The following is a 23,235-nucleotide window of genomic DNA, read 5'->3' as shown; positions in this document are numbered from 1 at the left end:
AGCCAGGTCTAGCAAGGGTAAAACTTGCTCATCTTAAGCTTTGGGTGAGTCAGAATGAGAAGGCTGACCAGGAAAAGGTAGATTAGAGATAGTGTGGCATGCTTTGTTTTTTCTCTCATTCATAAAGAGGGGTTTGAAGTTAAGTGAAGTAACTGAATTTTGACTATGACTGTACATTCACTTGCTGTCTGTAAAATAAAGCAGCTTAACAATTTGTAGCTGGCTTTGTCTCACTAAAGTGTTTTCAGTCTCCTGCTGAAAGATTGGAGAAGTGTATGTGAGGGCATGTGTGAAAAAGACAGGGCGTTAAATTTGTCTTCACCAGTAGTGCAAAACTACTCCATTGGCTTCAATGGAAAAGAAAATTGGGCAAGGTGTGAAGCACACAGCCGATTTACAATCAGCCCCTTTCACACTACTGGTGATGACTAATTTCCCCCCCACAATATCCAGTTCAGATCACAAGGGGGTGCTATTGTTATGCCCTGGGTTACACTATTATCTGATTAGATATTGGGCACACTCCTGGACGTAGGATGCGGAGATTACTTACAGGAATGAACAGCATTGCTATACCCATGAAAATATCGATGGCAGACCCAAAATTTGTAACCAGGTGCCTTACTTTCAGAAGGATGTCAAGGCCATGGGAGAGGGTGCAGAACAGATTCACTAAGATGATACCAGGCTTGAGAGGCTTTATTTATGAGGAGAGACTAGAGAAACTGGGGTTCTTTTCATTCGAACAAAGAAAATTAAAAGGACATCTGGTGGAGGTCCTCAAAATTATATGAGGTTTTGATGACGTGAATAGGAGAAAAGCTTTTACCCCTGGTTGGTGAGTCAATAAGTAGAGGGCAGAAATTTATGATCGTCACCAAAAGAATGAAGGGAGAGGCTAGAATTTTTTTTTATGCAGAGGGTTAATTGGACATGGAATACATCCCCAGAAAAATGGCAGATACAGAATCCATTATAGCTTTTAAAAGGGAAACAGAATAATATTTCAAAAAGAACATTTTAAAATAGTTAATGACAAAAGGGTGAGGCTATGGGACTAAAATGGATAGCTCTTTCAAGGAACTGACACAGAACTTGTGTGCAGTAAAAGTTTATGAATCTATAATTCCAAGAATCAAGAATTTATTTTAAAATTCAATGAGGGTCATTTTCAACTTCACTGCCTGGGTGGTAACAGATTATCAGCCCTTTATAGATCCCATATGATTCGATGAAAATCAAGTGGATTCCATTGTGGTTCGACAATCCGCTCCATCGGGTTACTGCTATGGGCCGAAATTGAAAATGACCCCCAATATTTCCTCATTAGTGCACAGATGTGCCAATGTTACCTCTTCTTGCTCTTCCTCTGATATTTAAATCAGCCAGAAGTCAGCACAGTCTTCAAGTGCCATTACACAAAATAAAACACAAATTGACACCATTTATTTAATTACTAAATATATTTATCGATCCAATGTTTTTAAACCCATCCTTTTGTGATGAGCAGCCTGGGTTGTCCTAAAAGGCTGTGTTTGCTAGTCTCAGAAAACTTTACTTATGAAACTCTTTGCTCTGGTTAGCAGATTGTTTGCAAGAGATCCATACAGCCCCCAGACACAAATGTGAAACCAGTTCTAGCTTCCCCTGTGCATGCACATTGGAAGTAAAAGGGTGTTTTCATGTTCATCAAGTTTTATTTGCATATAAAAATATAGTATTTCCTCATCATTCTCTGTCGTGAGAAGTACTGTTTATCATGTCCATATTACTAGAAGAAACATCTTTAATAACGTGCTGAATATATTTTTGTGGCTTCTAATGACAGTGTTCCACAGTAGGTAGGTATTTGTTTACCATTGCCAATTGGCTGCCCATCCTCAACCCCCACCCTTGGGAGCCTTGGTAAACTTGGTAAACACAGTTATTAAACTGTGTTTAAACACAGATTTAAACATAGTAGTTTCTAGGCCGAATATTGTACTACTTGATGAGAAGCATGATTCAACTTGGGTATAGGGGGGCATAATTGCAAAGTTTGCAGATGACACAAGGCTTGGAAAGGTAGTAAATAATGTGGAGGGTAGTAGCGGACTGCAGGAGGAGATAGACAGACTGGTGAAATGGGCAGACACATGGCAGATGAAATTTAATGCTGAAAAGTGTGAAGTGACGCATTTTGGAAGGAAAAATGAGGAGAGCTAATATAAATTAAATGGTACAATTTTAAAGGGGGTGCAGGAACAAAGAGACCCAGGAGTTCACGTACACAAATCTTTGAAGGTGGCAGGACAAGTTGATAAGGCTGTTAAAGAAGCATATGGGATCCGTAGCTTTATAAATAGAGGCATAGAGTACAAAAACAAGGAAGTTATGGTAAACCTTCATAAAACACTGGTTAGGCCTCAGCTGGAGTATTGTGTCCAATTCCGAGCACCCCACTTCAGGAAGGATGTCAGTCCCTTGGAGAGGGTGCAGAGCAGATTTACCAGAATGGTACCAGGGATGAGGGACTTCAGTTATGTGGAGAGACTGGAGAAGCTGGAGTTGTTCTCCTTAGAACAGAGAAGGTTAAGGGGAGATTTGACAGAGGTGTTCAAAATCATGAGGGGTTTTTGATAGAGTAGATGGGGAGAAACTGTTTCCACTGGCAGGAGGGTCGGTAACTAGAGGACACAGATTTAAGTTAATTGGCAAAAAATCCAGGGGCAGAAATGAGGGGGAAAAGATTTATGCAGCGAGTTGTGATGATCTGGAATGCACTACCTAAAAAGGTGGTGGAAGCAGATTCAATACTAACTTTCAATAGGGAATTGGATAAATACTTGAAAAGAAGAAATCTGCAGGGCTATGGGGAAAGAGCGGGGGAGTGGGACTAATTGGATAGCTTTTTCAAAGAACCAGCACAGACATGATGAGCCGAATGGCCTCCTTCTGTGTTGTATGAATCTATAATTCTATGAACTGGTAAATGTCAATGTACCATTTCCCCTAGGCATTACCAGATCAAGACAACCCACAAAAGTACTTGTGATGCAAAATTGTTCCCATTTTCTAAGAAAGTTCTTTGCAGTCCTTGTTTAAATGCCACAAATTTAGATTTTTTTTGGGCCTGTAAGTTAATAAGGTGACTGATGACGTCTGAGGTACCACTGATCAACGATCTCTAAAGTATTGTATTTTTCAGATCCGATTGTTGCTATGTATAGCATGATGTTCTTAGAAACAAAGTCAGTAAGAGATAATTCAGAACAGTCAGTTGGTTCTTTTAGTACTACTTTGTGCTATAGATGATCAGCTAACAAGGATGGAAGGGAACTGGGCAATTTCTGGTTCCTGGTTTTTTTCCCTTCCCTAATCATATTTTTTCTGAATCTCTGGTTGTAGCAGGAAGCTGCAGTGAGAAGTTTGTTGGATAGGGCAAACCTCCTTGGTAACAACAGCTGCCCAGTTCTCAGACAGTAACAGTCTTTTGAGATTGTTGTGCTGAACACGGTAACATTTCCAACATTCTGTTACATATACAGACTCTGAAATTCCACAAGGGTTCTACCTTCTCCCACCATAACTCCGGCTGTTTTCAGCCATTTACTCCACTTCCCTGGGGATTCTGCCAGTCTCTGGCAGGAGTTATGGCAGGAGACAAATGGAACCCCCATGGACTTTCAGAGCCGCAGTGTTTTCAGCCTATTTAACACTAAAGATATTACAATAGCTGTCTCTCCTCTGAACCTTCCTCTCTTGTTCGTCCTAAATTATAAATGCACCATTCTACATGTTCTTCCTCATCCTTGAATCCTCTCCCTTATTCATTGCGATGCCTCCTTCATTCTTTCCCATGAACTCTAAATTGTAGAATTCCTCACCTCTCTCAAGCTCCCCTTTTTTGGGGCATTTACTGTCTTAAAACTCAAGTTTCACATTACCTAACTACCACTTCTTGATTTATCTCGTCTTCTGTGCTAGTCTTTTGAATCTTGGTTGTGGCCTTTACTGAGGGCCTTGGTCCTTCAATTAGGTTTCTCAGTAAAAATGCAACACCACCATCACTACAACAGACGATGAATAATTTTTCCACAAGAAGTAGGTCATATCCACTCTGTTATCAATAAAAATTGAACAAAGCTAATAAACTAATTGTGTAAAAGGTGGGGCTGATTTTACAAATGCACAGAAAACTGTGGTCTGTGCGCACATGATTACTAACAAGCCTTTCCAACAAGGCAAGGTTCCCAGCTGAGAGTGCATATTCGTAAAATCAACCCTAGTGCTTCTTTGAGGAAAGTGTGTGTGTGTGAGTGATCTTTTAACAAAGGTTTGTGGTGTGGAAACTGAATTGTGCATGAAAATTGATACTTTAATGTCCTCTTCGTCGGACAAGTGTCACTACTAGATTTCCCCAGATAGGCAGCTCTGCCATTCTGACCAGCTGATTCAGCTCGTCACATGTGCAAAATCAGGGTGGAATGATAGTCTTTTCTGGGACTGAAACCTACAAAACATTGAAGTGTTGAGTGCAAGTTGTGCCATAATGCTGTTCTGAAACTGTGCAGTAAGAACTTAGAAACATCTGCCTTCAAGCAGTGTGGTTACCTGGAACCCGGCCTGCAGCCATTAACCCTTGCAGACAGCACTGCAGAATGAACCAAAAGATTCTGTGTGTGGGGTGTTACAGAATACACAACAGGGAGCAGTGAGTAAGTCTTCCTCACTAACGAGTGATGCAGTCACTGGTGAATTATGTTCACTGGGCTAGTCTGCACCTAAACTCACCCTGCTTCCTTGCCTCTGACTTCTGCACCTTCCTGTCAACAAAACAATAACTTGTTTTTACACAGTACCTTCAACATAGTGAAACACCCCTAAGCGCTTCACAAAAGTGAAGACAGATGCTGCGAGAGATGGGAGAAGAGGTAGGGGAAGTGACTAAAGACATGGTCAAAGAGGTAAGCTTTGAGGGGGCTTTTAAAGAAGAGGTGAGGGGTAGCAAGGCAGAGAGGTTTAGGGAGAGTGCTTCAAACTGTGGGGTCGAGAGGGCTGAAGGCTCTTCCACAGTAGGTGAAGCGGTGGGAGGGAGGGATGCAAAGGAGGTCAGACTTGTTTGCTGGCACACAGGGCTGGAGGATGATGCAGAGGTGGGGATGAGAGAGGCCGTGGAGGAATTTGTAAACAAATGCAAGAATTGGGAATTTGATGTGTTGGGGGAACAGTGAGCCAGTGGCGGCTCGTCTGGTGAGGCATGTGAGGGACTTCCTCACCTAGGATTGTCATAGACATCGCTAATCTAAACACTTATACCAACTGTATTTTTTTCTTAGTTAAGTTTTATTAATAATGAACTATGAGAGTAATAGAATATTAATTAACTGCTACTAAAGTTTAAATCACGAGTTAATATTTCTACATAAGGAAACCTGCAGTGCGTTCAAACTAAAGGCATTACGCATGCGAGAAGGGGCCGTTGCCATGGTAACAAGATTGCTTGGTTAGTCAAACTTAAAGATTGCCTAAGGAGGAAGTGTTCAACTGTTCCTGAGGAAATGACAATTTGTGGGATTAAAGTTGGGATGTTGCTTAGAAAATGGCACTGGTTGAGACTGACAGTGAAAGCGTGTGCAATCTTAAACAAAAGGATTTTTCTCTTAGATCTCAAGAGGAAAAGGGTACAATTGTAAAACAAGGCAGGATAACACCAGCACTGCAAGTCATAAAAAAAGACGGGAGACATAGTTATTCTTTCAAACTAAACGTTGAACAATCGGGGACTGGCAATCTGATTTTGTCATATTAATTTATGTGGCCATGTATAGCATGTGCCTCACCTGTCAAAAAGGTCACCAGCTGCCACTGCAGGGAGCCAGTGGAGGACAAGAGTAATAGGGGACTGGGACTCAGTACAGAGTAGAATGAAGGCAGTGGAGTTTTTGGCCAAGTTGTAGGTTAGGTAAGATGGAACTTGGGAGGCCAGTGAGGAGAAGCATTGCAGCAATCAAGCCTGGTGATGATGAAGGCATAGATGAGGGATTCAGGGAGATGAGGTAGGGGCAGAAGCAAGTAATGTTGTCGAGATAGATAGAGATAACCTTGGGGTCTTCACCCTGCATGTAAACTCTCCCACCCACTCTTCCACTTGCTCATGCACCACCATCAATGTTGTCTTCCCCGACTACAACCCTTCCGCCCACCTTTACCTTCCTCTCTAGTTCTTTTTCCTCTAGTTCACCTGCTCTGATATCAGCAATGTCCTGCTCAATGCCCTTATTCGCACCTTGTGATAATAAAGTTATCTTCGCAACCTCAAATCTGAAACCAGCAGACTTGGGCACACATCACTCATTTAATTATCCACCACCAGATCTGGCTTGATCACATCAATTAGCATCGCCTCTCCCTCTCTGCATCCATAATCTCCCACTACTTTAGGATCATTATTGGGGGCAAGGACAAACCCAAACTCCGCATCTCTACCACAAACCGTCTCCTCCATCCTCCTTGGTTTCTTCCATCCTCATATCCAACATGTCAATCTTTGTCTCCATGTTGAGTTTCTGCCTCTCCTGGTCTAACCACCACATTGCCTGTCTGGTTTCTACTCGCACGCCTCCCAGCCCCCTTCACTCCAGTCCCACCCTGCAACACTCTGTAGTTCATCCCTGAGCACTCACCAATTTTATCACCTTCATTCTCAGTCCCCTCCCAGCTTTTCACCACTCAGTTAGCCCTCCTCAGCCCAATGCTTATATTATTGTCAATCCCTCCTTTCCTTCAGATTTCATGTTCCATTCAATGTCTCGCCCTGCCTCTCAAATTGTGTTCCAGCTGCAATCTCCCCATCCTCCCTAAGCTCCTCAAAGGTGTATATTAGCCCAGTGGTTATGGTACTGGACTAGAAACCCAGCAGTTGAGAGTTCAAATCTAGCTATATAATGTTGTGAAATTAAATTCAATACATCTTGCAATTTTTGGGTTAGTACCAGGGAAAAAATGACCATGAGAGCTGCTGGATTATCATAAAAACCCAATTGGTTTACTAATATGCTTCAGGGAGGGCCCTGTGTCATGTTACCTGGTCTGGCCTACGTGTGACTTCAGTCCCACACTATGTGGTTTGACTCTTAATGCCCTAGGGGCAACAAGGGGTCGGCAATAAATACTACTTTGCCAGTGTTGGCTACATACCAAAGACAAATATTTTATAATTGTCATGACTATACAATTACAAAAGATTTCAAAGCCTACCTCTTTGATTGTGCCTTTGGACACCTCCCTTAAATTCTTCCCTACACCCTACTTAGTGTTCACCGCTCACCAATAAAGTCTTGAAACGCTTTGTTATATGAAAAATGCTATCTAAGTGAATGTATGCGCTTAGGCCATTGTCCTATAAAGGTTACCATGATGCACATGGTTCTGTTTAGAGCAATGCTAGAGATAAAAAAATAAAAACAGAAAATGAAATGTTGAACATGTTAAACAGTTCCACAATGCTCTAAAGTACTGTGTCATGGATTAGGACACTGCTTCTCGGTCTCACAGTTGGGAGGAGGTGCTGAGTAAAAGCCACAGAGAAGGAGGAAAAGTTAGAGGGAGTGTCAGCCAAGCCTGCTGCTATACACCTGCTAGCAGCTAGTTACAACGTAGCAATGACAAGGCTTCAGGTTATTTGCTCACTCCTAAAAGAGCGGAAGGAATGAAAATATACAAAATAATGACAACATTTTATTTTTAATTACATCTGATTAAATGCTTTTATGCAGGGATATTAGCATTGCAAAAACTTTATGCCAACTCCAGAAAAGTCGCCTGTGTTTTTATGTCTTTTGCATAAGCAGGATATATCAGAACTGTTCAATTTCAAAAAACTTGCTGTGTAATTTTTCAACAATTGACATACATTTGACACAATTAATTTACTGGGTTTTTTTCTTGAAGGTTTTAGATTCTTAACGCTGACACTGTTTCAGATTCAGCCACCTTCCACTCGGCTTGTACTAACTTAGCAAGCTGTGCTTATGAATTGCTTGTAGATCAAGAATATTTGGAAATGATGGGACACAAAATGTAAAAGAATGCATTCAGGGCCAACTCAGTCCTGCCAGGTCTTTACAATTGCTAACATGAGTGTGGCTCTAAATTGTCTTTAGTGGCTGTAATTAATACCTATCAAATTACAATTAATGTCACAGTTTTGATGCATCTGGATATTATTGTTTCTGTAGTCAAGGGCTACACATCACAGTGACATGGTAACAAAGTGAGGTTTCAGTGTAATCAAATCAACAAGAATAAAATATTCCATGTGGGAAGTCTTAATGGTCTGTTTTGTAAAACCTAGCAGTTTTCTCCCAACAAAACCTTGTGTTGTGCTAAATGCAAATGCATGGTCTCATAGTCTCACAGTGCATGAAATTTCAGAAAGTGTTATGCGTCCTATTGGAGAAGTAAATAGTATTCATCTTACAAACAGTACAAACTTGTAAGTATTACAACAGGAACAAAACTGCTCTGTGTGTTTCACAGTCACCATAGTAATTCCATTGTTTGAAAATCAACAGACTGCAAACATCGAGCAATGCGTTTATTAGACTTCAGGTGGGGATTTCTGCAGGGCAGGATCATCGTAACAGAGTCTGAAATTACAACGGAACTATATGCTGATGTCATGAGGAGTAAGTGTGACATCTGAACTCCGAGGGCTTTATTGTGTGTTACTCGCTGACTCATTGTTTCACAGCCGTTTGCAGATCTGTGATGCTGTGAAGGATTCAGCTCATGTCATTTGCTGTACAAAAGCCTTTCTTCCCACATATGCTGTTAATCCACTCATGCTCTTCTTTTAGGAGCTACATGCTGTCTCATTAAAACTGAATGAGGCGCTTGAAGTGCAGTGACTTCACTGTATCTCATTTCCTTCAGTTTGCTCAAGGTGCACCTTTATCCAAGGGACTGTTGCCTTGTCGCAGTCAATAAGTCCAACACTTGGCGCTTTATTTTATGAGTCGGAGGAAAGAAGGACGTTGGCAATCCCTCCTGATCTCGCTGTGCTATTGGGAGAGAGCAGAGAGTGGATGTCAGACATTAGTCCGTTTGGATGGAGCTTCTCTCTCACCTCCTATTATTTGGACGGAGAGTAACATCGGTAGCGGCCTCAGAGCAAATCATCACCCAGCCCCCCTCAGGCAGAAAGTGATGCAAGGAGACCTCAAAAGTGGGGGGGCGGGGGGATAGAAAACACCAAAAACTATGTTGCTTGAAACTCTGGCTCCTCCTGGCCCCACAGCGAAACTAAAAAAAAATAGAACCACTAACTTCTTTGGGCCCCTTCTGACCCTGGCTCCTTTTTCCACCAGATTGGCCTGGCAGGCAAACCACACGCATGTGTCCGGATAAATTGGCAGTTGGACCCCAATGATCTCCTCAGAGCCCGAACTACTTATTTAATAAAGAACCCCATTGGCTTCCAGCGGGTGTGCCTCTCACCTGCTCAGAAGAATAGCTTAAAATCGGAACCTGTGGGAAGGCAGCAGAAGCGGTGCAGGTAAGTCCTATGGGCCATTTTAACTTCCTGCCCGCCCGGTTTCCGCCGCAAGTAGGTTAAAATGAGACTGAACACAAGAGAAGTCTGTACCCCAAGATACCATCATGAAGAGCTCACAAACTGAGCCATTCAAAATTATCCTTATTATAAAACTTATTATAAGTTACTTCAGGACTTGAGTACAGTAGGCTGGTACATCAGTGAGGGAGTGCTGCATTCTTTCAGATGAGATGGTAAACCAAGGCCCTCGTCTGCCTGCTCAAGTGGAAATAAAAGATGCCATGACACTATTGAAAGAACAAAAGGGAGTTACCCTTGTCCTGGCAACATTTCTCTCAACCAACACCACCAAAAAAAGAGGTTATTCACCTCATTTGCAGTTTACTGGGTGCAAATTGGCTGTTACTTTTTCCTACGCTGTAGTGACTGCATTTCAAAAATAATTCATTTTCTGTAAAGTGTTATGGGACATCCTGATGGTGTGATAAGTTGCTATAAAAAAGCAAATAATACTTTGTTTTTGACTTTGTCACCCAGTTTCTTTACCGCTATTAAAGGTGCTGTGTTACCAGCCTTATGGGCAGCATTGTTTACTGTTTCCAAATAAGGAAAGAGACACTATAGGTTGGAGGTTACTCACTGATCTTTCACTGAGATTCATGTTCTCATGTGTGATTGACCAAATTGTGCTCTACTCACAAATCAACTACTTCGAGTCAATTGCTTGGCAAGGAACATAACAACTGTAAGACTTTCTTGAAACTATGTAGGTAGATGTCAAAGAATGCCACTTGTGGAAAAAATGTGTTCCTCATTCCATCGCTCCTTGTGCAGCATTTTCTGATTTTATTGCAAATTTCCAGCTTTTGCAATTTTTCTCTCTTTAAACAGTCACTCTTTACAAAAGAGTGCCCCAGCGACATAACAATAGCACTGAGGTAATCCCAACAGAAACTGTATACAGATCATTGTCATTTGTGGGAATGATCTTTGTATTGTAGCCCATGGTATCAATCCAGGGAATCTAAACCATCTAATGAAAGATCATGCAGGATCATGAAGTGTCTGATGTAGACATCATGATCATCTTCCTGGGAACCTTCAATCAGGAAATCAGGAGAGTACGACACAGGTGATCGGGGAATACTGGAGCATAAATCAGGGAAGCCACAAAGAGCTTACTGTGGAAATGGAGGCCAATCAAGATGCTTGGCAAGGCAAATTATTTTGCTGCATTGGGGGATTAAATGTCTGGATATGGAGGGCTATAATCAGTGGTATTCCGCACTGTGTGACTTGATGCCTGAATATAGTGGATTACAATTAGTGGTATCTCACAACATGGGACTCTGAATATGGAAAGTTATTGACTGAGAAATTGGTTCTGCGCTGGTTTTTGATGTAAAGTGGGCGGCACCGAAACACATCGGCTCGAGGCTCACTCCAAATCGGGCCTCGAGCCTCGTTTTCATTAAACCAGCGAGCTACGGACACCAATCAGGAGTCCAGATGTAGCTTGCTGGTCGGGGCCTTCGCAACATCGACCAGCTCGACCGACAAGCCAGCCGGCAGGCAGGTAGGTAGGTAGGTCCGGGGACGGGAGGAGGCAAACAGAAGGGGGACGAGCCTGGGCCGACAACAGCCCCCGATACTGTTGTGGAGCCAGGAGGACCGCTCCTGCTCTTGCTGGCTCCACATTAAAGTAAGTCTAAAAGAAAATGTACCTGTTCGGCAGCAGGCTCGCCTCTAGGAACTGCTGGTTAGGCCGCAGTAGACCTGGAAAAACTGAGCATGCCCAGTTTCTGCCAAATTTGGGAGCATGGTGCTTAAACAGGCATTGGGTCTCTGATTAGCATACTCAAAGGGGCTACTGCCTGTTTTAGGCAGGTGACCTGGATACTCAGAAGTCGCCGGTTTCCAATTTGGCAGCCGAGTACATCGGGGGGGGGGAGAGGGGAGTCGGATGCAGAATACCGCCACTCAAAATTCATCCCCCGAACACTCATTTAGCGCCCAGCTAGCGGGTGTGAGGCGGGCCAATTTCTCTCCCATTGTCTGCTTTCAGATTTGAGAAAGACTTGGCACAGTCTCAGAATTACTATAGTGGCATCAACGTTGTCTTAGACCACAAAGGACCTCCATACAGCCCAACTACTGCTCCTTTCATTTACTATACATTACTTCGAAATAGTACGTTATTTCTAAACACTGACTGCTAGAGGATACTCCCAAAAACAGCACCCCTTCCACAACCCCACTGAAAAGTGAAAATATAACTGAATTTGATTTTTAGCAGGAAGTTGCATATTTCATTTCAAGGAACACATCTGTCTCCTTCTCCTCCCCCCCCCCCCACCTAATTTCTTTGCACTGTGAGATGCATGGAGTGTTTCAAGGTCAGCACATTTTTATGCAAGTGTACAGCAGGAAACTGCAATGGTCTTTTTGATCTGTGAAATCCAGAACTACTGCACTTTGACAGCATTGCTTAAATTCGCTGTAACTCTTGTAATTCCTGGGTATCATACAGTACCTGCACGCTTTCTTTTGTACAGTTTTTTTTCATTTTGTGTGTCAACAGGTGCTTAGAAATCGCAAATTACAAAATAAAATATGACCTGTTTTGTCAATATTTTTCTTTATAAATTGAAAATATTAGATATATTAGCTAAAATATTATCAACATTTTGCAGATGAGTAACACCTGTTATAAAATTAATTCACCTCTGATGCCTAAAGTAACACAGACCTACAGATTATATTAAGACCTGTCAGTGAGTTCAGTGTAGTTTATTTGTGGGAGTGAGGTTTTCATACTATGTCCACTTGAATTGTGAGAAACACTCCGCACTACAATTATAGATTTAGACCTTCAAATGAAGGGCTGGGTATGGAGAAATAATTTTGAGCTACATAACACTAGGGTGAAGTACTAGCTGTGACAGTAGTGGGAGTCCTTTGAGGTGACGAATTGAAAGTATCAAACAAGACGCATTTGGAGTGTGTTGTTTCTTGTAACATATGGGTACCAGTCCTGGAAGGCTGCAGTTGTACAGTCATCTTTGTGTCGATGTGAAATGGTTTTGACTGCACATTCTCACAAAAGTGATTGTACAAATGGGATGCCAGGTACTGATTTGACTCAGGAATGCACTAAACCCACCATCCCCAAGGACAACCTCACACGACTTGGATGTGACATTTGTGCAGTATGACTCCAGTACAGTTTAAAAAATGCTCAGCAGTTCCTAGCCCAAAGGACCCTCATTTTACAGAGGTAACATCAGAGTCTTTTGGAAGAAAGCAGTCACTCTTGCCTGCGTTCTCCCAACATAAAACCATAGCCACCAAGGAAACGGAGCTGTGTGCGTGTAAGCATGCATGTGTGGAGCTCTCTCATGGTGGGCTGTGTGATTTATAGTCCACAATATAACTTAGATGTTGCCAGCTACACTTCACATTCAACAGCTTCCATTCTGGGCTGGACAGTGCAGCAAAGGCAGCTTAAATTAGCCCAGTGACAGCACAGAGCAGAACTGCTCCAGCAATGCCCTTGTAGTCTTTAGTCCCAGTGCCTTCGCAGAAGCATTAAATAGAATCTCCACAGCTGCAGTTTGCCTTTTGGAAGGGCCAACTCTTATTAATGTACATTTACAAGAGAAACCATGGGAGATAACAGAGAGTTCAAATATACGGCACCAAACTCAAGACTCATAGGTCACATAATAATTATTAGTGCATGTCAATGAGAATGTTTTACAGCAGCTGATGTTTGCATTACCTTCAGATAAACATACCCTAACTATAACATTATAGCGATACACATGCAGAGAGCTGTGGTGAGATACGTCATGAGTTATTTACACTGTCTACCTTCAATACTCCGGTTCCTAAACAACAACATTGTTGAGACCAATGAATAGAAGCAAGGCTGGGTTTTAAACAAGTGTGAGTAATATCAAGAAACAGCTGGCAAGGAATATCAAGCAGCCCTGGCACACAATGTCGGGCTTGGAGCATTCTGCTGACATGCTCACTTTAATCTGCTTCACCCCACGCACATTTGCAAAGCAGCAGCTGTGATGCTGTGTGTTTTGTTCATCAGAGGCCATTAGCAGGAGCGATGTGACTCACCACCAATCCTTCATGTTGTTTGTTTGGCTCCGGCAATCAACGAGGTCTCCACAAGACAGGATCAGATTATTTCAAACTAATGGCCCAAGCCCACCACCGCCGCCACACACAGAAACTCCAGTGCTGGGTTTCTACTCTATCCAACTCTGATAATTTGCATATGAATCCACAGCTCCAGGGATACCCTGGGAAAGATCCCAGTTTAGAAAGAGGTGAACGAACTCACTCCAACGAATCAGGGGCAAATCCAGGTCAAATTTCAAGTTGGCAAGAAATCCTGTTGATTTACCATTTGATTTTCTTGTCTGCACACACTTGGGAGGAGAATACGCCAATAGTTTAAATATCATCATGATTTTTCAGACATTGTGGCTCATATCTGTATATTAGGTCAAATATGCAAGAGAATCACCAAAGAAATACAAGAAAAACAGCGGGAAAAGCTCCAAGCTACATGAAAATTCCAGACATTATTCAAGAACACTACCACAGGAAAGGTGGGATAATCAGAGGAGAGGTCAAGCTTGGCCACTCTCACAAAGAGGTCCAAGTGGCAGGCTCTTGAGCAGTATGGACAGAGGCCTAGGAACAAGCTAGGCCTGCCTTTTCAGTCATGCATGGAATTGTGGAGAAAATCATTTAAAACAAAATAAAACATAATAAAGCATATGAAAAAAGCGTTCTTAAAATGACATTTTTTTATTCGTCATGGGATGTGGGCGTCGCTGGCAAAGGAAGCATTTATTGCCCATCCCTAATTGCCCTTGAGAAGGTGGTGATGAGACGCCTTCTGGAACCACTGCAGTCCGTGTGGTGAAGGTTCTCCCACAGTGCTGTTAGGTAGGGAGTTCCAGGATTTTGACCCAGCGATGATGAAGGAACGGCGATATATTTCCAAGTCAGGATGGTGTGTGACTTGGAGGGGAACGTGCAGGTGGTGTTGTTCCCATGTGCCTGCTGCCCTTCTCCTTCTAGGTGGTAGAGGTCGCGGGTTTGGGAGGTGCTGTCGAAGAAGCCTTGGCGAGTTGCTGCAGTGCATTCTGTGGATGGTACACACTGCAGCCACAGTGCGCCGGTGGTAAAGGGTGTGAATATTTAGGGTGGTGGATGGGGTGCCAATCAAGCTGGCTGCTTTGTCCTGGATAGTGTCGAGTTTCTTGAGTGTTGTTGGAGTTGCACTCATCCAGGCAAGTGGAGAGTATTCCATCACACTCCTGACTTGTGCCTTGTAGATGGTGGAAAGGCTTTGGGGAGTCAGGGGGTGAGTCACTCGCCGCAGAATACCCAGCCTCTGACCTGCTCTTGTAGCCACAGTATTTATATGGCTGGTCCAGTTAGGTTTCTGGTCAATGGTGACCCTCAGGATGTTGATGGTGGGCGTTTCGATGGTAATGCCGTTGAATGTCAAGGGGAGGTGGTTAGACTCTCTCTTGTTGGAGCTGGTCATTGCCTGGCACTTGTCTGGCGCGAATGTTACTTGCCACTTATCAGCCCAAGCCTGGATGTTGTCCAGGTCTTGCTGCATGTGGGCTCGGACTGCTTCATTATTTGAGGGGTTGCGAATGGAACTGAACACTGTGCAATCATCAGCGAACATCCCCATTTCTGACCTTATGATGGAGGGAAGGTCATTGATGAAGCAGCTGAAGATGGTTGGGCCTACGACACAAGTGGAGAGTATTCCATCACATTCCTGACTTGTGCCTCGTAGATGGTGGAAAGGCTTTGGGGAGTCAGGAGGTGAGTCACTCGCCGCAAAATACGCAGCCTCTGACCTGCTCTTGTAGCCACAGTATCTATGTGGCTGGTCCAGTTAACTTCATGTTCAATGGTGACCCCCAGGATGTAGGGGATTCAGCGATGGTAATGTCATTGAATGTCAAAGGGAGGTGGTTACATTCTCCCTTGTTGGAGATGGTCAATGCCTGGCATTTGTCTGGCGCGAATGTTACTTGCCCATTCCTGGATGTTGTCCAGATCTTGCTGCACGTGGGCACGGACTGCTCCATTATCTGAGGGGTTGCGAATGGAACTGAACACTGTGCAATCATCAGCGAACATCCCCATTTCTGACCTTAAGATGGAGGGAAGGTCATTGATGAAGCAGCTGAAGATGGTTGGGCCTAGGACACTGCCCTGAGGAACTCCTGCAGCAATGTCCTGGGGCTGAGATGATTGGCCTTCAACAACCACTACCATCTTCCTTTGTGCTAGGTATGACTCCAGCCACTGGAGAGTTTTCCTCGATTCCCATTGACTTCAATTTTACTGGGGCTCCTTGGTGCCACACTCGGTCAAATGCTGCCCTGATGTCAAGGGCAGTCACTCTCACCTCACCTCTGGAATTCAGCTCTTTTGTCCATGTTTGGATCAAGGCTGAAATGAGGTCTGGAGCCGAGTGGTTCTGGCGGAACCCAAACTGAGCATCGGTGAGCAGGTTATTGGTGAGTAAGTGTCGCTTGATAGCACTGTTGACGACACCTTCCATCACTTTGCTGATGATTGAGAGTAGACTGATGGGCGGTAATTGGCCGAATTGAATTTGTCCTGCTTTTTGTGGACAGGACATACCTGGGCAATTTTCCACATTGTCGGACGCACTCTGATATGTGATCTCTCTCTTTTCCTCCCTATCCCCCCCATAACTATCCTTCCCCCCCCCCCCCCCCCATTCTCCCCCCGGGATGTTATCGGGGCCCATAGCCTTTGCTGTATCCAGTGCACTCAGCCGTTTCTTAATATCACGTGGAGTGAATCGAATTGGCTGAAGACCGACTTTTGTGATGGTGGGAATATCGGGAGGAGGCCGAGATGGATCATCTACTTGGCACTTCTGGCTGAAGATGGTTGCAAACGCTTCAGCCTTATCTTTTACACTCACGTGCTGGACTCTGCCATTATTGAGGATGGGGATGTTCACAGAGCCTCCTCCTCCCGTTAGTTGTTTAATTGTCCACCACCATTCACGACTGGATGTGGCAGGACTGCAAAGCTTTGATCTGATCCGTTGGTTGTGGAATCGCTTAGCTCTGTCTATAGCATGTTGCTTCCGCTGTTTAGCATGCAAGTAGTCCTGAGTTGTAGCTTCACCAGGTTGGCACCTCATTTTTAGGTACGCCTGGTGCTGCTCCTGGCGTGCTCATCCACACTCCTCATTGAACCAGGGTTGATCCCCTGGCTTGTTGGTAATGGTGTAGTGAGGAATATGCCGAGCCATGAGGTTACAGATTGTGCTGGAATACAATTCTGCTGCTGCTGATGGCCCACAGCACCTCATGGATGCCCAGTTTTGAGCTGCTAGATCTGTTCTGAATCTATCCCATTTAGCAGGTTGGTAGTGCCACACAACACGTTGGATGGTGTCCTCAGTGTAAAGTCGGGACTTCGTCTCCACAAGGACTGTGCGGTGGTCACTCCTACCAATACTGTCATGGACAGATGCATTTGTGACAGGTAGATTGGTGAGGACGAGGTCAAGTAGGTTTTTTCCCTCGTGTTGGTTCGTACACCACCTGCCGCAGGCCCAGTCTGGCAGTTATGTCCTTCAGGATTCTCCAGCTCCATCAGTAGTGGTGCTACCGAGCCACTCTTGGTGATGGACATTGACGTCCCCCACCCAGAGTACATTCTGTGCTCTTGCTACCCTCAGTGCTTCCTCCAAGTGATGTTCAACATGGAGGAGGACTGATTCATCAGCTGAGGGAGGGCGGTAGGTGGTAATCAGCAGGAGGTTTCCTTGCCCATGTTTGACCTGATGCCTGAGATTTCATGGGGTCCAGAGTCAATGTTGAGGACTCTCAGGGCCACTCCCTCCTGACTGTATATCACCAGATATACCTCTGGTTGGTTTGTCCCGTCAGTGGGACAGGACATACCCAGGGATGATGATGGAAGAGTCTGGGACGTTGGCTGAAAGGTATGATTCTGTGAGTATGGCTATGTCAGGCTGCTGCTTGACTAGTCTGTGGGACAGCTCTCCCAATTTTGGCACAAGTCCCCAGATGTTAGTGAGGAGGACTTTGCAGGGTTGACTGGGCTTGGTTTGCCTTTGTCGTGTCCAGTACCAAGTGGTCCGTCTGATTTTATTCTTATTATGACTTTTTGTAGCAAGATTGTACAACTGAGTGGCTTGCTAGGCCATTTCAGAGGGCGATTAAGATTCAACCACATTGCTGTGGGTCTGGAGTCACATATAGGCCAGACCGGGTAAGGACGGCAGGTTTCCTTCCCTAAAGGACATTAGTGAACCAGATGAGTTTTTACGACAATCCAGTAGTTTCATGGCCACCATTACTGATACTATTTTTTTTTATTTGAACTCATGACTCTGGATTATTAGTCCAGGCCTCTGGATTACTAGTCCAGAACATAACCACTATGCTACCGTACCCATGGCACCTATATACTCTTATAAAGATTGGTACAGATGCAGACAGGTCCCATAATCTTTGATAGTTTCTATGGTGCCAAGCATCATACCCATCCAAACTTACAATACATAAGGGACAGAAAGCAGAGAGTAGTGGTGAACGGTTGTTTTTCAGACTGGAGGGAAGTATTCAGTGGTGTTCCCCAGGGGTCAGTATTAGGACCACTGTTCTTTTTGATACATATTAATGACCTGGATTTGGGTATAGAGGGTATAATTTCAAAGTTTGCAGATGACACGAAACTCAGAAACATGGCAAACAATGTGGAGGATAGTAACAGACTTCAGGAGGACATAGACAGACTGGTGAAATGGGCAGACACGTGGCAGATGAAATTTAATGCTGAAAAGTGTGAAGTGATACATTTTGGTAAGTCGAATGAGGAGAGGTAATATAAACTAAATGGTACAATTTTAAAGGGAGTGCCGGAACAGAGAGACCTGGGGATGTATGTACACAAATCCTTGAAGGTGGCAGGACAAGTTGAGAAAGCTGTTAAAAAAGCATATGAGATCCTAGGCTTTATTAATAGAGGCAGAGGCATAGAGTACAAAAGCAAGGAAGTTATGCTAAACCTTTATAGAACACTGGTTAGGCCTCAGCTGGAGTATTGTGTTCAATTCTGGGCTCCACACTTTAGGAAGGATGTCAAGGCTTTCGAGAGGGTGCAGAAGAGATTTACTGGAATGATTCCAGGGATGAGGGACTTCAGTTATGTGGAGACACTGGAGAAGTTGGAGTTGTTCTCCTTAGGACAGAGACGGTTTAGGGGAAATTTGATAGAGGTGTGCAAAATCATGAACGGTTTTGATAAAGTAAATAAGGAGAAACTGATTCCGGTAACCAGAGGACACAGATTTAAGGTGATCAGCAAAAGAACCAGAATCGACACGAGGTAACATTTCTTTACGCAGCGAGTTGTTATGATCTGGAATGCACTGCCTGAAAGGGTGGTGGAAGAAAATTCAATAATAACTTTCAAAATAGAATTGGATAAATACTTGAAGGGAAAAAACTTACAGGGCTATGGGGAAAGAGCAGGGGAGTGGGACTAATTGGATAGCTCTTTCAAAGAGCCAGCACAGGCACGATGGGCCAAATGGCCTCCTCCTGTGCTGTACCTACTATGATATTATTATACATGTGTCAGGATACAACAAAAACAGCCCAGTGTGTTATTTCTGTTCCTCATTGGATAGCACACAACTCTCAAATAAAAAGCAATCATTTCTAGTCTTTTTTAAAACTTATTTTTCTGGTTACAAAGATTTAAGCAGAGTGAAGCTATTTTTAATAATTCATGTTAATTTTTTTTTAAAGATGATTACAGGTCTATACTTAAGTCTGAAGAAACTGCTTTTTGGACATTAGAAATTTTCAGTATCAATGTTCTTTTCAAAGAAATCCCACAATCATACAGGAAATTGATTCAAGTCGATAAGAATTTTAACAAAATAGGAAAGTAACTCTCAATAATACCAGAATAAATTAACACGCGGAAATAACCACAACAACCAGAATTCAGTAACACTGGTGAGAGATTCAGCATAACCACATTTCTCCGGTGCAACAGTCAAAATGTTATTTCTGTAACCAAACAAAACCGTACAATAAATAAATTAAAAGGAAATTTAAAAAAGAAAATGCTGGAAATGAACAGCAAGTCAATCAACATCTGAAAAAGATTGGTTAACATTTGGGGTGTGACCGTTAATTGAGTTCAATTTCCACAATCCAAAGTGATACAAAGGAAGTACTGCCCACCATTATTTCATAAATAAACCAGTGATTATTTCTTTCTTTTTTTGTAATAAGGTGATATGAATCGCTGGGATTTTTAAGTCTCTCAATTTACATTCATTTTAGAAATGATAAAACATGGCGTATATAAGGTGTAACTTGTATTATAAAGTGTCATTGCGTGATTGCATTTCACTAGAAATCAGAAGTCCATCTGCCAACGTAGACTCATGCAACATCCTTGTCACAGAAATGGCTGATACAGCAACAGACTAGTGAGATTCAAGCCGTATCACATGAGTTGTGCTTGGTAGCGACTCGTTCCATTCAGGATTACAGTCCAACCCCTTGGCGTATTATACCTCCAACATCCAACGGCATAGAGGAGCAGGGTGCAGGCCCAATTCTTCCATTCTTCTGAGTTTCACAAGATGCTTAGCAGAGTTGATGAGGGCTGCAACTCAACAAGTGAGCCACTGTACCCTTCCGAGTGAATAGCTAAAGAAAGATATTGGTGGGAATGTAGGAGTGGGTTGTTTTCATGTCCAATAGTTACATGGCTCAGAGCACCTTTATTGGATAGACTAGATGGATTTCTTATCCTTAACAAAAAAGAAGAAAGAACTTGCATTTATATAGCACCTTTCATGACCTCAGGACATCCCAAAGCACTTCAAAGACAATTAAGTACTTTTGAAGTGTGGTCACTGTTGTAATGTAGGGATGTACAGCAGACAATTTACACTCAGCAAGATCCCACAAAGAGCAATGAAATAAATGACCAGATAATCTGTTTTTGATGGTGCTGGTTGAGGGATAAATATTGACCAGGTCACCCACCCTGCTGTTCTTCAAATAGTGCTATGGGATTTTTTACTTCAATGTGAAAGGGTAGATGGGGCCTTGGTTATAACATTGCATCTTAAAGACAGCAACTCTAAATAGTGCAGCACTCCTTCAGTGCTGCCTAGATTATGTGCTCAAGTCTCTAGGGTGGGGCTTAAACCCACAACCTTCTGACTCAGAGGTGAGAGTGCTACCACTGAGCCAAGGCTGACACAAAAAAAGAGGAAATGTTAAACTTTATTTAGTAACCTGCTGATTGTTAAATTTAAAAAGTGACTAATTTCAGTGGGTTTGCACACTGGCCTTACAGCTTTGGGATCTGGGTTGAAATATAGCCCAGGCTGATGGGATGAAAGGCTGCTCAGTCTGCCAGGTGTAAACCTCCTAATGAACAGTCTCTAGCCAGTTCCAATGGGCAAAACTGCCCCTGATTTGCCATTAAATGGGGTAGTATTACTCAGAGAGGCCATAAGATGATTGAATGGCAAGAAAATGGAGAAAAACCTCAACCCAGATCCCAGAACTGAAAGGCCATTGTGCAAACTCACTAAAATTAGTAACTTCGAGTGCTTTTCTGTTTAATGATCAAATAAAGTTTAACATTACCCTTTTCTTTTCTTAAGAGTAAGAAATCCCTCTAATCTGTTCTATAGATGTCATCTGGGCCAGGCAACTCTTGGACAGGAGAGCAATCTGTTCCTAAACCCCCACCAAGTTGGTGCAGTGTGGTATGCTCTCCTGAGATTGGGACTGAAGCTTGAGTTGCCGCCTTTTGCCCCATCCGAAATCAGACATGAGGCAGGCATGGAGTTCAGTGCATTAGAAAAGTGCTGTGTATGTGCGCAAAATAGTTCTGCTTATGCATGTATACAGAATTATTTCAAAGTACAACAAACAAAAAACAGGGCGTTTGCTATCTGGTTTTCAATATTAGAAATTATTGGTGGTCACTCTTGAAACCAGACAGTCAGGTTCAGAACTGGATGAGTGGCCATCCTAGAAAGGGCAATGCCCATATCCTGAGAATATTCATTCTCAGGATATGGGCATCGCTGGCAAAACGGGCATTTATTGCCCATCCCATGTTGCCTCTGTGAAGGTGATGGTGAACCGTCTTTTTGAACTGCTGCAGTCCTTGTGGTAAAGTTACTCCCACAACGTTGTTGGGTAGGACCATTGCTGAGACAGAGTGGAAGGAGCTTTACTCTGCAAATATCCATTCTACATCTGGCCTGACAGTGTTTGATGCTAACACAGGGTGCCTGAAATGACAAAATATTCCATTTGGCACCACTGATATCCTTCACTATTATGAGTGCAAAATTGACTAAAGCATTTTAAAATATATTTTAAAAATTGGAAACATGATTCTGCAAGAGTCATGGCAGCAGAATAAAAGAAAACTTTGCATTTGATTTTTAGCAACAGGTTCAATATCAGGCATCCAGTGGAAGTAATGTTCTTGCAATAGGCCAAGTAATGAGCAAATGACAGGGTGGTGTTTTGGTGTTGGGTCAGCAGATTGTATCAATGGAACTTCTTCATTATCTGTTTGCATCATAAAGATAAACTTAAAGCAACGTCACAATGTTATATCATCAGAATACATTGCTTCAACATATATTCAGCTCCAGTTTAATTGTTAAGATAATAAACTGCAACAATTTTAACATGAAGCTTGGAATTATTTGACATATTTATTGGAAGAATAAATCATCCAACAGATTTAAAAATTGCTTTACAAACACTAGTTAGAGTTCCAATTGCAATTGTAATCTTGGATGTTCATAAATGGAGTACAGATAATGGTCGGGAATTTTCTCAAGGCTTCTCCCGCTCCGCTGCTGTAACTTAGCATGGCAGTAGTGCCACACTACACTATGGAGGATGTCCTCACTGTAGAGATGAGACTGTCTTCACAAAGACTGTGCAATGATCACTCCTACCAATGCTTTTATGGACAGACATGTCTGTGACAAGTAAGTTGATGAAGATGAAATCAAGTAGGTTAATTCTTTGTACTGGTTTACTCTTCACCTGACACAGACCTAGTCTGGCAGCTATGTCCTTCAGGACTCAGCCAGCTCAGCAATTGGTGGTACGACCACGCCATGCTTGGTGGTGGGCATTGACTTCCCCCAATTCTGTAAGTTTGCTTCTCACAGAGCTTCTTCCAAGTGATGTTCAACATGGAAGAGTAATGTTAATCAGTTTGGGGGGGGGGGGTGGCGATAGGTAGTGATCAGCAGGAGTTGTCTTTGACATTGTTTGACCTGACGCCATGAGACTTCATGAGCCAATGTTTGGTGGACTAACCTGCGAGTGAGCTACAGTCAACAGGATAATTATATTTGAAATAATTAAAGCTAAATGTAAAATGAAATATCTGCTAGAGATGATTTCATCATGTGTGGTGTAAAATAGGATCTTGATTTCCATAGCTTAGTCCTGATGCCAGATCAGAATGCTGATTGGAACAAGTTACTTCCAAACAAAGATCATGTGGTAAAACACCAACCTGTCAATCAATACTCATGAGAAAATTTG

At 43.0% G+C, this 23,235-nt stretch overlaps 1 long non-coding RNA gene across 3 annotated transcripts in view; it reads right to left on the bottom strand.

The window, feature by feature from the left end:
* Positions 1 to 23,235, bottom strand: part of LOC137341663 (uncharacterized) — a 100,921-nt gene that overhangs the window by 58,864 nt on the left and 18,822 nt on the right. Inside the window, exon 1 of one of the 3 annotated variants that reach the window (XR_010967084.1) lies at positions 13,673 to 13,831. The exons of the other annotated variants lie outside the window; for them this stretch is intronic. This is a non-coding gene — a long non-coding RNA (uncharacterized lncRNA). Of the gene's footprint in view, positions 1 to 13,672; positions 13,832 to 23,235 lie in introns of those variants that run through there. 3 annotated transcript variants of the gene reach the window in all.

This window comes from Heptranchias perlo, chromosome 2, assembly GCF_035084215.1.
Source record: "Heptranchias perlo isolate sHepPer1 chromosome 2, sHepPer1.hap1, whole genome shotgun sequence".
NCBI lineage: Eukaryota > Metazoa > Chordata > Chondrichthyes > Hexanchiformes > Hexanchidae > Heptranchias > Heptranchias perlo.
The sequence above is the reverse complement of the archived record's forward strand: the minus strand, read 5'-3'. Positions and strand labels throughout refer to the sequence as shown.